General features: G+C 43.9%; 1 protein-coding gene across 1 annotated transcript in view; it reads left to right on the top strand.

Moving 5' to 3' along the window:
• Nucleotides 1-375: 375 nt before the first annotated feature.
• Nucleotides 376-13,573, top strand: part of LOC136874606 (probable inactive protein kinase DDB_G0270444) — a 117,607-nt gene continuing 104,409 nt past the window's right edge. Inside the window, exon 1 of the mRNA XM_068227877.1 lies at nucleotides 376-671. The gene's annotated coding sequence lies outside the window, so the exon portion shown is untranslated. The remainder of the gene's footprint in view (nucleotides 672-13,573) is intronic.

Below are 13,573 nucleotides of genomic sequence, written 5' to 3'. Positions count from 1 at the left end.
TCCCCTTCTACCTGTTCTTTGCTGTACCCTCTAACAGGCGATTCGTTCATCTCAGTCAAACATTATGTAGTTACATCAATATTTTATTTCTTTTACAACGCAGTACGTTGTAGCCGTACAAAATGTTAGGAAATCGTACTTATTACCAGCTGTATTTATTAATGCTCATGTGAAACGATGACAAATAGTCGGCTATGAAACAGTAAATGTAAAACTGATGTTTCATCTCTGTGTTATACATACTGTACTGTAGGCCGGAAATGCCTTTCTTACAACAGCGTGAAGGCCAGATACGTCCTCACCATTACCCTCATCTCACGCATCGCGAACTGCGGGACGGATCGGTAATAGTCGCTGCCAGCTTCGTGCGGAGTTGGCTACAACGACAGACAGTCACCAAATTCAACGATTCACAACAAATCATTTGAACGACGATTCATTTTTACTCGGGCGACTCCAGATTCAACGATTAGTTTGAACGACTACTCATTCATACCGCGAATCGATTCACACGATTCTTTATTTTGAGTCGTTCAAATGAACGATTCGTTCACGAATCGACCCAACTCTAGAAATCAGGAATCTGCTGATGCAGGAGCGTGGAAGGGAAGATTGGAATTTGAGAATATGAAATGATTTCTGTTACATCGTGCTGCTTGCTCTGACGGGAGGTAAGTTAGAATGTAGGCCTATAGATTACATCGTTGTTAATAAGCGGCCGTTGAAGTCGGTTTTTCTTTTTTTTCGGCAAGTGGAACCGACGCCGATGTTTTACTGTTAAACCCACCATCGTGTAAAACTAACAATATCCATGCAGTATTTGCACATTTTCCTCGCTATTTTTTTTAGAAACGGATGTAAATTGGTGCTTGTCGGTGAAATACACTGTTGATAAGCAAATGGCTTCGTTTCAGACCGTAATTAGAGTTTACCACTTCTTCAGTACCGTTTTACAGCTCGAAGCGTCTATCATTTTATATACGGTATGTGTTTTTAATATTCAGTTTAGCCCCATTTTCGGATGGAAAAAAGTTTTGATGTTCAACTGGGCGTCATGTTATTGTGCATTCGCGGGAAACAGCTAACATTTTAATTATTCATTCAAGGGGCACAGCAGATAAAATGTAAATTATATACAAACGGTCTCTAACATGTGGTGGTGCATGTCTCTCTTATGTCTTCGGGGAAATTATGAATATATGTAGAGTAATTCCATAATGAATTTGTACCGAACTTATAAGTACCTACTGGTATATATTTGGGTAAAATTAATTGTAGGTCTACAGGGATATGTTTTTAACCCTGGAATGGAAACGTGGGGCCATGTATTCAAGGAATTTCTTTTAACATTATTTTTGTTAAGAGGTTTGTCATAGGTTTTAAAACGGTGCTTATTTGTGTGGCAAGTCTACAAGTTGAGGGGAATTAATTCAGTTCTTTGTTTGTTAATCAAACTGAAACTCGCCCCTAGTTTGTGCAGCAAGTTCTTGTTCTTGAAGTGGATTTGGGGTCGTTATTTCACCCAGACGCAATAATTGTACTAGTTCTACACTCGCACACAATTCCAATTAAGTAGAACACCAATGCTGTTCGCAATTTTCCCTGATTGATAAGTACTTGAGGATTGAGTGAAGTAGATCGTGCAATTGACTCACAAAATGGTTTCAAAGCACTTGAAATAGTTCACTAGGACACCTGAGAGTGATTAAATTATGTATACAATACTAGGAGATATAGGAAAATCACAGGGACATAAGGTATACTAATCTTCACGCTAGAGTGACCCATCTCAGCGACTTTTACAAAACAAACAAGACTGGGTCGACATATAAGGGATAAGTAGGAGAGGGCGGTGGAACTACTGAGGGGTGAATACATGTAAGAGTGTGGAACGTTGGACAGAGGAAAATTAATATTTGATCAAGGTATATTGTGGACTTAGAAAGCGGAAAGTGTTATTGAAATCGTAAACAAAAAATCAAGGGGCGTGACAGTGTGATGATATGACGCAATGAAAGTTTACACGCGATCAGGGAAAATATATGGTAGCTATGTGGTGTAGTTTAAAATCAGGTATTAGAGGGGACGTGAGTCAAATGAGAATATATAGTATGATGTATACGAGCTTGAGGGAAAATATTATGAAACAATTAAGTGATGTCAAGTTATGTTGGTAATGAGGGATTAGAGTTGTAAATTAGAGTGATCAAAGAACTGATTTAATATACTTATTATTGTGTGAGAGGGATTGTATACCAGACATGCAATTGACGTGGCGAGAGGATAATTGAAAGTTATTAAGCTTGAGTACAGGCAGCGGCGGGAGGAGTTATACAACGGACATTGAAAAAAGAGATGATTGATATCAGGTGCAGCAAGTTATTGTTTATTTTAGACAGAACGCACTGTAGTTCTAGTTCTTAGACAGGTTAATAATAATGTTATTGGTTGAACGTCTCGCTAACTATTTGACTATTTTGGTGACATCGAAGTGCCAGAATTTTGTCTCGCAGTTGATCTCTTATGTGCCAGTGAATATACTGATTCGAGGCTCATTTATTTGTAATTTCCAATGGACTATGTACCCTCGAAGTTGGGCTCAGAAGCCCATTTGGGAGTTCAAGTACATAATTTAAGAAGTATAATATTGCCTCATATGAGAGAGTGAGAGAGACAAGAGTGAAAGTCTTGGATCTGCCAGCACAGGGTCTATGGCTGTAGGCTATGCGTCTGTGTGACATCATGCATGATGTTTTGAACTAATGGCAGATAACTTGAAGGAATATATAGCGATGGCTAAGAGAAGAAATCTGATGATCTGGTATCTTTAGCTGTTTGGCACAATGCAATACGATGAAGGGGTCAATAGATTGGGTTAGAACTTTACTAGCTGGTTCATAAAAAAGAAGTTATGAATTCGATGTGACACAGCTCACACAATGTGGGAAGAACATGACGGAATACGTCGAGCCTGTGATAAGACCATTGGGATGGGTTTGGTAGGTCCGGCTAGTGACAAAACCATTTGTCTGGGGGTCTAAGCACCCAGGTAAGGGCCACGAAGTGGCCTACAGGTCTCTAGTATCCCCTGGGACAGTATTTGACCGTGTCTAGATCAATGTAGTCAACCGAAAACCACTATTAGCGACAGGCTAAGTTGTGGTCCACCGAAAACCACTGATACTCACAGGGTTAGGTGTGACAACATTCCTAATTGGGTGACGGTTCGCGACTTGATAGTTCACTTTTGGTGACAAAGTTTGAATGCAGTAAACATTAAAATTGAATAAATTATTGGTCTATCAAAGTTCCATCCAAGTAGATATGTCAGGAACGATAGACCAACAGCATGTGTAGTATTGTGACGAGTTGGTGGGGTAGTAAGATAAATACACTAGACTGGTAGCTTCTGTATTAAGGCTTATTAACTAAGCACTAAAACGACACAGGACTACACATACCTTTCGCTCATAACACACACTTACACAGTTTGCTCTCTCTCTCTCTCTCTTTCTCTCTCTCTCTCTCTCTCTCTCTCTCTCTCTCTCGTAGTTTTCTCATGTGATATAACTACAGACTATTCGTACAATATAAATAGTTATTTCACGGAGTCACATAGCACATGCATGTCCACCCTAGGGCAGTATTCACTGCATTTCAAAAGCAGCCGCACATTACACAGTTCACGCGCCTACACAGTTTTGCATTTACACGCAAAGTCCGTCGCACAGCTTCGCGGCCCCTCTTTCACCGTCACTTCACGCTGTAGCTAGTCCGCATTTCACACACTGTCAGTCACTCACTGACTGAGCTCACAACTGGACTACACGAACTCCAAATAATGTAAGCGACTCCTGTTTTATATATATATATATATATATCATTCGAGAACTGCCCAGATGTTGGATGTATCCAGGAACCTTGTGAGATGGAAGACTCCGGGTTAATTGTCGCATAATTTCCGTAATCCAACGCAACGCCACCATGGATGCAAGCGAGAGGGTGGCGGTCTAGCACTGAAGACTTGTTTGTAATTGGCATGGTCAAAGAGTAAGCTGGTGGGCCGATACGGTGGCGTCACTAGCCCATAGCAAGTTGGCATGGAGGACGTTATAACTGCCCCCCCCCCCTTTAAGGCTGCTCGTTCCAAGCTGCTCCACGATATGGTGCCAGGTGATCCAGGTGAACAAACATCATCTCCCCTCGGAGAGGCTGCCCGACGCGGTAAATGATGTTGATCCTGGTGATGATTGTATATGGGCCTTCCCATTGTGACTGCAGTTCCGGTGACTTCCCTTTTGTTTGCACCGGATCTTACAGCCACACACTGTCACCTTCCCGGAAACTCGCAGGGTGCACCAGCATGTCATAGCAGGCATTCATCCAGTCGCTGGCTACCCTTAGATGTTGACAGGCATAATCGTGGATCTCATTGAGCCAATCCACCATCTCCCATACATAGTCCATTCCTGGTTGTGCTGGTCTGGTGCTGATTTCGATAATAGCTCACGTGGCAGGCAGAGCTCTTTTCCGAAGACCATGTTGGCGGGTGTCATGCCCATCATATGTGAGTGGACGCTCAATAGGCCATCAAGAAGAATGGGACCCTCTCGTCCTAGTCCCTCAGGTGCTCCTCGGTGGTTTTCACAAAACGCTCCACCGTACTATCTGACTGAGGGCGGAGAGGTATCGTACGGGTCTTTCACTCTCCTATGCGCTGCAGAACCACTTGTATCAGCCTCGACTGAACGTTTCTGCCTAGGTTACAATGCAGTTCCTTCGGGACACCAAATTGGCAGAAAAAGTTCTTGACCAAGACATCAGCCACTGTCGATGCTTCTTGGTTCGGGATGGTGCAGACCTCCAATCACCTTGTGAACTAGTTCATGGCTAGGAGTAGATAACGGTTCCTGGCATCGGATTTGGTGAATGGTCCAGTGACATCAATGGCGATCATTTCGAAAGGGGCTCCAATGTTGTGCTGCATCATCCGGCCCCTACTCCTAGTACGTGGGCCCAGCTCACAGCACAGGTCTTACACAGCTGGCACATCCTCTCAACATTGTTCCTCAGGTCTACCCAGTAGTAACGCTGTTGGGTGTGATCTAGGGTCTTATTCACTCCCAGGTGGCCGGCAGTAGTGCCCGCGTGAAACTCGGTCAGCACTTCTTTTCTCATGCTCCTGGGAATTATCTGCTGGGCAGTCTGCTTCTTGCCATTGGTCAATTTCAACACGTGGGTAAGCACCCCATCACTAACCATGAGAAACGACCATTGGGCCCAGTACGCCTTATGGGTTGGACTGTGTTCAGAGTTATCTTTCCATTCCAGCCTCTGCCCCCAGTCGACTGCCCATAAGATCAGCCCGATATCATCGTCCCTCAGCTGCTGCCTCCTCAGGGCGTCTTGATCCCATCCTTCAGCAGTGGTGGCCCTCACAGCTCGGACATCCACGATGCCGGCCTGCCTCTCCACTTCTGCCAGTGTGCACAGTTCTCAAGGCATGGCCTTATGGATATAGAGTCACTGTTGCTGTGCTTCCTTGTCGGTGCTCAGTGGTGAAGTTGTACTCCTGCAGGTGCTGTACCCAGCGAGCTCTCTGTCCTAGTTTTCTGAAGTTTAGGAGCCTGGTCAATTTCAGAGTGGTCAGTACACTGATGGAAAGGCTGCCCATACAGATACTTGTGCAAGTGCTCCAAGGTCTTTGTGATGGCCAGTAAGTCCTGACGTGTCTTGCAGTAATTTCTCCCAGCCTTTGACAACGTCTTGCTGAAATAGGCGATCACTTTATCCTGGCCGTGTTGCACTTGTAACTGTACCCCACCAATTCCCACATTGCTGCCGTCAGTGTCTACAATGAACTTCTCCCCAAGCGTGGGGTATCCTAGAATAGGTGCCATACACAGGGACTCTTTCAGCATCCATGAGGTAGCCTCCACCTCACATGACCGCTGCAAAGGCCTCCGCTCCTCGCTGAGCCATGTAAGATGCTTTGAGTAGCCAGCTATAAATCTGTGGTAGTAGGTGCAATGACCAAGGAAACTTCTCAGTTCTCTTTTGTCCTTCGGCACCGGCCAGTCCCTGACAGCTCCTAAGTTCTCCGGATCCGTAGCTACTCCTTCCGATGACACAGTGTGGCCCAGGTAGCGTACCTCTTTCTGGAAAAGCTGGCATTTTCCATTATTTATCTTTAGGTGAACCCCAAATAGCCTCTGGAACACTCTCCGCAGGTTCTCAATATGCTCTCTGATCGTGTGTCCCACAATAGTTATATCGTCCAGATAAAGGAGTCAGGCGTCGTGAGTTAGCTCCCTCAGTAAAGACTCGATCAGTCGCTCGAAGGTCGCCGGTGTGTTGAAGAGGACGAAGGGAATCGCAGTGAACTAGTAGAGCCCTTGACCTGTTAAGAAGGCCATCTTCTCTTTGTCTTCCAGATGGAGTGCCACTTGGCAGTAGCCAGACTACAGATCCAAAGTAAAAAACCACTGGCCTCCAGATAACGTGTCCAGGGTGTAAACTATGTGAGCTTACAGGAAACAGTTTGTGACGTTGTTCAACTTGTGGTAATCGACGCAGAAGCGGAGTTCACTGTTCGTTTTCTTCACCTGGACCATTGGTGATGACCATGGGCTGTTCTACTTTTGGATGACTCCCTGCTGCTTCATGTCACTCAGCATCAGGTCAGTTTCCACTTTTTTTTGCCAGGGGTACCCTAAGAGGTGGCTGTCGGATTGGAGTCGCATCACCAGTGTTAATGCGATGATATACTCTATCCATCTTTCCGTAGTTGCCTCTGGTAGTAGTGAAGATATCCTGGAACTCATGGATTAGTTCCTTAAGCTCATTGAGCTGTTCTGCGTCCAAATGTTTCTGGGTATCGTATATAATCTTCCGGAGCTTATCTGATCCTTTGCCTGCTTCCCGGGCCTGTATATCGTCTTCATTGTCCACAGGCATGACACACTTGACTGGTTTACAAGTCCCAAGATTGGTCCTGCTGGGTAGCGCCTGTTCCCATGACGTTAAATTCAGTTTTCATACTGGCATGTAGCTTTGTGCCGGAATGAGTCTCCTGGCCAGGTAGAGTCCTTGATTGGCTGTCGGTGATCTGGGTTCCATGAGCACTCTATCACCTTGTATGGGTTCCTCTAACCATGCCATCACCATGATCTCGCTATTGGCTGGTATCACTTCATCGCTGGCCAGCGTTAATCATGCTACTCGAAGTTGCGTCCCTGGGCATTGGAACATTACCTCTTGCCTGCCGAGCCATAACACATGTCGCCCCATAGCGACAGTGGCCTCGTATGTCTGTAGTGCGTCTAGGCCCAGGATGACCTCATCTGTGATGGCGGCGATGAAGCTCCAGACTTGTAAGCATCATCCCAGTGTCAGTTGAAGTAGCGCCTCCTTCAGGACAGGCATGATGTCCGAGGCCGCTCACAGTGTGTAGGGGCTGTTGGGTTCCCTCTCTGGCTGTCCCTAAATGATGTCAGGTCTGGCGATAGTTAATGCTGCCCCATGTCTATCGTGACCCAGCATGGCCTGTCTCCAAGCCACCCGGTGGCCCTCAAGTTGTCATTGCTGTGTTCAGTGATCACATTTAACATGAAGTGAGGGGATGGTGTTGACGGCACCTTCGAGCTCTTCTTCTTATTGGCCCTTATTCGTTCCTCTGGTGGGGACCGCCCCTCACATGGTAGTTCAACCTTAGGTGGCCACGCTCACGGAGTTCCAGCAACTGATCTCCTTGGTCTGTTGGCATCTCAGCAGTGGCGTGTGTCATTCTCCTGTAATGAGACAGGTCTGCAGCGCGTACTTGCTTCATACAGCTCGTATTCTTCGAGACCGTGCCACTGTTCCCTTGACTTCCTCCATTCTCAGGTTTATTGTCAGGGCCTCCCTGAGGTTATGCTCTCTGCTGAGCGTCAGCTTTTTATGGATCTCAGCATCGCGGAGCCAATCAATGTATGTATAGGTTCTCTCCCACTGAATGTGGCCCTGAGGCAGCCTATCCAGAGCCTTGTGGGCTAGCTGCTCCACAAATTCCTGCAGCGTCTCATTAGCACGCTGGGTCCTCTTCCTCAGCTGGACACGGTAATTGGTTGCCAGCTGGTGGTCACCGTATCGGCTGTCGAGTGCTCTAACATTCTCCTCATAGGTGGCACCTGGCTGGAGGCTGTGTAGCACCTCTGCTGCTGGCCATTGCACTCTGGCAATTAGATGCATGGCCCTTTCCTCCGATGTCCAACCATTGTGCCCACACAAGGTCTTGAATTGGCCCAGGAAAGTCCTCCAAGATATGGTCCCGTCGAAGCGTGGGGGTTTTACTTTCATGGTGCTGGACCCGCTGTCATGGCTGGTGGTTAACACAAGTCTCCATGGCTGTCACTCTCATACACAGGCAGGGCACTTGCTTCTTATTTCAGGTCTTGAACCCCTGACTCCCCAACCTGCAGTATTCCTTTGATCTGTTTTTCTACCTGTTTCTGTACATCCTGCATAATGAAAATCCATTCGACTGGGGTCAAGTATTCCTGCATAATATGAAGGGGTTAAAGGTATAGTGGTGTAAGTCACTTTATCATCGTTTTTAGGAAATGAGCATAATGCGAAAGGTATTGTAGTTAATTCAGTAGACAAGTTTTTGTGATGGTATTGTTTTAGAGGTACTACGTAGGTCCAAACTTAGGGATTAGGCTTGATTTGAAATTTTTTTTGCTCAAAAGTTGTACCTCACGCACTAACCAAAGTCACTTGCACCACTGTGCCTTACCAAAGCCTGTGACATACACCACTGTATGACCTAAAACCAAAGACTTACACCACTATGGACATCAACAAAATGATGTAAAGTTGACTTGCACTTCTCAAACACATTTTTATTGAACATTACACAAAGTATAAGAATAATACAAACAATTTAATTTTTTATCACGAATGGAGTCTTAATGTTTTTAACATGGCAATACGGATTCAGTCTATTTCATCAGGATATGTGGTTTCCACAATTTCCAGAGGTCCAACATCTACAAGCTCCTCACCTTCTTCAATAGTGGTTCGCAGGGAAACGAAGAATTCATGTTTCACTGGTGGAATGTATGGCAGAAGATCAAGCATATCTTTCTTTTTAGCCTCGGTAACAGGCCTTCCCCTTGGGTACAAAACATCTTGAGAAACGTTGGCCAGAGAATGTCGCCTACCGGGCTTTGCTGCCTTTAGATTTAGTTTAGAAAATGGGATATCCTCATTCACAGTTTCTTTGTAGAAGAGAGTGTAAGGTTGATCTTTCAAAATTCGTATCCATTGAATTTTCAACCAATTAACAGCAATGTTGTTCTCATTTTTCTTTCGTCGCGTGATACAACTTTCCAACTTTGCAACAGATTTGAAATCCTCTCGGCTCATTTTCGTCATCATGAATGGATTGTTCCTTCGGCACTTCATTATGATACTCTACCAGTCGTCTGCAGTATAAATGGACTTGTTCTTTGCGTACGATTCAATTGATCCAAATTCAGCGTCGTTGGGTAGAAAAGAGTGGCCACTTACCATAAATTTGTGATCGATAATTTCTGCATTGCTTTGAGGGCCCTGTATGTACTTCATGAGGTACAAGGAAAACTTAATATTACGGTTTTGGCCCGTGCATGCGTCACTGTACAACACTATGTGCCTAGCAGATGACGCTCTTGCTGCAAGATGTTTGACGATACAGGAACCAATCTCTTGAGACCCACGAGAAGCGATCGTTTCATCCCAGCAGAACATGAAGCCTAAACCTGTTCCAAGTTCATGGCAGCCAAGGTTATAACAATACATATTCCGCTTATAGTAAGCCATGGACGTCGTCAAAACAGGAAATGGCAAAGCCTTTTCGAGGTCGAATGTCAGACCATAGAAAGATTCGTCTTCCCGTGCTTTCACTTTGTCCCGATCTCTAGCCTCTCTCACCTTTTCGGCATTTCTGAGGTGTAATTCTTTTTCAGCCTTCAGCTTTGTAGATTCGTCTTCATCTTCACACACTTCAATCTTCTTGTCAAGCACATCGCATCTGGTGCACGTATCTTTAAGAGGCCGGTGGAAATGCAAGTTGAACTCATTGCTAAAGGTTCGACGGTAGATGGCTTCAGAAACAGGAATATCACCTTTTTCCGTGCACTTTTCTTTGTACAGTTCATACATTGTACGTACATTCATGTCAGGAGGAAGGTATTTCCTGTTAGGGTTCTCTGATCTACTGTAGTGCGATTGATACGATGGGAAAGATGCTATGTGGTCACGCACACCATTCATGGCAGCCTCCGGTGTTTTATTTTTGGGGGGATGGCGTCCTCGGCCATCACTTCCTGGTTGTTGACCCTCTCGTACTTTTTGTATTGCCCTTGTCATTCGCCCATCCGAAACTTGGAGTGTTTGTAAGAAAAAACGCTTGCACACAGTAACGCTATTGCCTCTGACTTGGAATCTGAAGCTGTTTGAAACAGACTTTGCATTTCTCGTTGAATTTCGTGGGCGTCTTACATTAGGTTTCTGTTGCACAATCAAACCACATAAAAATACGTTTTGTTCAGAAAAACTGCTTAGCTTCCAAAAGGTGTCGAAAATTTCTCGCCTCGCCACTTCAGGTACGTTCTCCACACACTTTTTTTTACATTTACAATCAAAGTTCTGATACAGCTTACCGGCCACTTCTTTTCCTCTAGAGGACACGTACGGGAGCCCTGAATTTCATGCTCGCTTTCGCTTTTGAGCTTTACTTTCGTGTTTTTGTCTTCTCCTCGTTCTCGGGTGAGCGTTTTCTCGATTCTCAGAAGTTCCAGCAGTAGGAAATTCGCTGGAATGGTTGCGCTGGCGTCCGCCGTCTACCTCTGCATCTCCTTCTGATTCTGAAACAACAAACATCTTGTTACACTTACTACCGAAATAAAAAACTGCAGGGGAAGCTTCGATTCAGCATTCAAAATTACGTGAAAAACGATACTCAACACGACCATTTTCAATAATCACAGAAAATTCACTAAAAACATCACTCTTCATGCATTTTTCTCCATTTTTCCTTTCTTTTTTTCCGAACCGATTACAAAGGTGTATTATTCAGGGAATAGTAGACCAAAAGGACCTAAGGCATAATCTAATGTAAGTACTTGCTAAAAACGTTGCAACAAAATAGGTTAGTAGGTGAGTAACTGAGAGGTTAGAAGGTGAATAGTACTTACCATCATCTGTTTCTGATGTGTTTTCTCCTTGTTCACGCTCCCATTCATCACTGGACTCCAGCTCATCCAACGGATCACTTAAACTTATTTCAGAATCCATCGTTTCTTTGAGTATTCACGCATGCATTCAACACTCGATGAACATCGCGGAACAATTACAACCACACTGGTGTAAGTCTGACTCACACCACTTCAGTTATCAGCAAAACAGATGATCCATTACCAATCTAACTTGTGCTGCCATCTAACGACGAAATGAGTGAAGCTCTGACTTACTCCACTTTTTCTATGAACAGTTTTTTATTTCTACATCGCCTTTCTGTGCCTAAGTCAACTTCTACCGAAAATTGACTTACACCACTTTGACTTTAACCCCTTCATATCACTCCTTAATTTTCTTTCAAAAGAGTGCATTTCCTGTTCTAATTTGCATTGTCCACCTTTAAGTTCATTTAATTCCCCTTTCAGTTCTCTCTTGATTTTTTTCTGTTTGGATGAGAGTTCAGTGAACGTATTGAGCAGAGTCTGAAACTGATCGCTATCCATTCTTGGTTAAATGGTCATTGCAGTGGCCATCAGTTCACTTTAGCCTGGGAGCATAATTTAGTCTCATATTAATGTATTACTATTGTTTTGCTTACAGCCTAAGGGGTTAGACTTTGTTTAGGTGTGAGTACGTGTTTCATTTACTATTGATTTGCATTTAGGGCTGTTGCCCAAGTGGCAGTTTCCCTCTCAATTATTTACCTAGTCTTCTTAAGTGATGTCAGTGAATATTTGTTGAATATCACCCTTGATAAATTTTTACATTCCCTAGTTCTTCTTTCTGTAAACTATTATTTGTCCCACTTTGTCCTCTTGAATTCTAACTTCATATATATTGTGCTCTGCCGTGTATTTAAACTCTCTGTTCAAGCTTCTTTGTCTACTGATGTCATTAAGAACTAATATTTGGTGTAAGATTAATTGTGTTCTCACTTGTAAAGTGAAGTGTATTGATTGGATGGATCAATAAACCAAATATTAGTTCTTAATTAAGCTGTATCAATACGGACCTATATAATGAAATTTGTAAATTGCAGTACTAACGTCATTCCAAGCCATCTCTCCACTGACAGCACAGAATATTCCAATTAGTTGAGTTGTTCATCTCCTTACTCCCAAGTCATCGTAGTCTAAATTTTGCAACAGTTTCGTAACTACTAGCTTGTCAGAATTTGTCCAGAACAAATTATGCTGTTTTCCTTTGGGTCATTTCCAGTTCTCGTATGAAGTAATCCTGGTGAGGGTCCCATGCACTGGAACCGTACTCTAATTGGGGTTTTACCAGTGTCTTATATGCTTTTGTATCCTTGCTGCATAAGAACCTCCGTGGCTCAGGTGGCAGTAAGCCGGCCTGTCACTGTGGGATACCGCGATTCAAATCCCGGTCACTCCAAGTGAAATTTTTGCTGGACAAAGCAGAGGCGGGACAGTTTTTACTCCAGGTAATTCGGTTTTCTCTGTCATCTTTCATTCCAGCAACAGTCTTCACTATTGTTTCATTTCATCTCTCAGTAATTAATCATTGCCCCACAGGAGTGCAACAGGCCTCAGCAGGCAGCACACTTTCTATCCTCGCCGCAAGTTGGGGGCTTCATTCATCCCATCCCTGACCTGGTCATTGACTGGAAAACTGATTGTCGGTTTTTTCATCCTTGCTGCAAACCCTAAACACTTTTGCAACCACATAAAGAGATCTCTAACCTTTACACTATCCCATTTATGTGTATACCCCAATGAAGATATTTCCTTATACTATGTTGACACCTTGGTACTCTCCATGGGTTTCTTCTGCACCATCAACACAGTAATTGAAACTGAGAGAATTTCTCCTCTTGGTAAAATTTACAACCTGACTTTTCATCCTGTTTACCATCATAACATTGTCTGCTGTTCATTTTGCATCATTATCAAGGTCTTTTTCAATCCCTCACAGCCCTGTATCTTATTCCACTGTACAGTATAACAACATCTGCAGTTCTTTGCTCTTCATTTGTGCTGTATTTGACTCCCAGATGAAGGAGACTGAGAAAAGAAGTCCATCTACCAACTTACAGTGCTGTATTATATTAATAAATATAGCTGGACGACGTAGAATTGAGAGGGTCTCATGACCAGTGTGTGAGGTACAGTCTCTAAGGAGACAATAGGGCTGATGAACACCTTGAACATTGGCACCAAGAAGTTCTTAGGCTGCCTCCAAGTAGACAAAGATTTTGAAATTAAAAATAATGGTCCAAAAGTATAGACTTTTGGGGGCCCCATTGTTGTTGTTAGTGTATCAGATAATGCTTCACTTAATCTGATTCTGG

This window comes from Anabrus simplex, chromosome 5, assembly GCF_040414725.1.
Source record: "Anabrus simplex isolate iqAnaSimp1 chromosome 5, ASM4041472v1, whole genome shotgun sequence".
Classification (NCBI taxonomy): Eukaryota; Metazoa; Arthropoda; class Insecta; order Orthoptera; family Tettigoniidae; genus Anabrus; species Anabrus simplex.
This window is presented reverse-complemented; position numbering and strand designations above follow the sequence as displayed.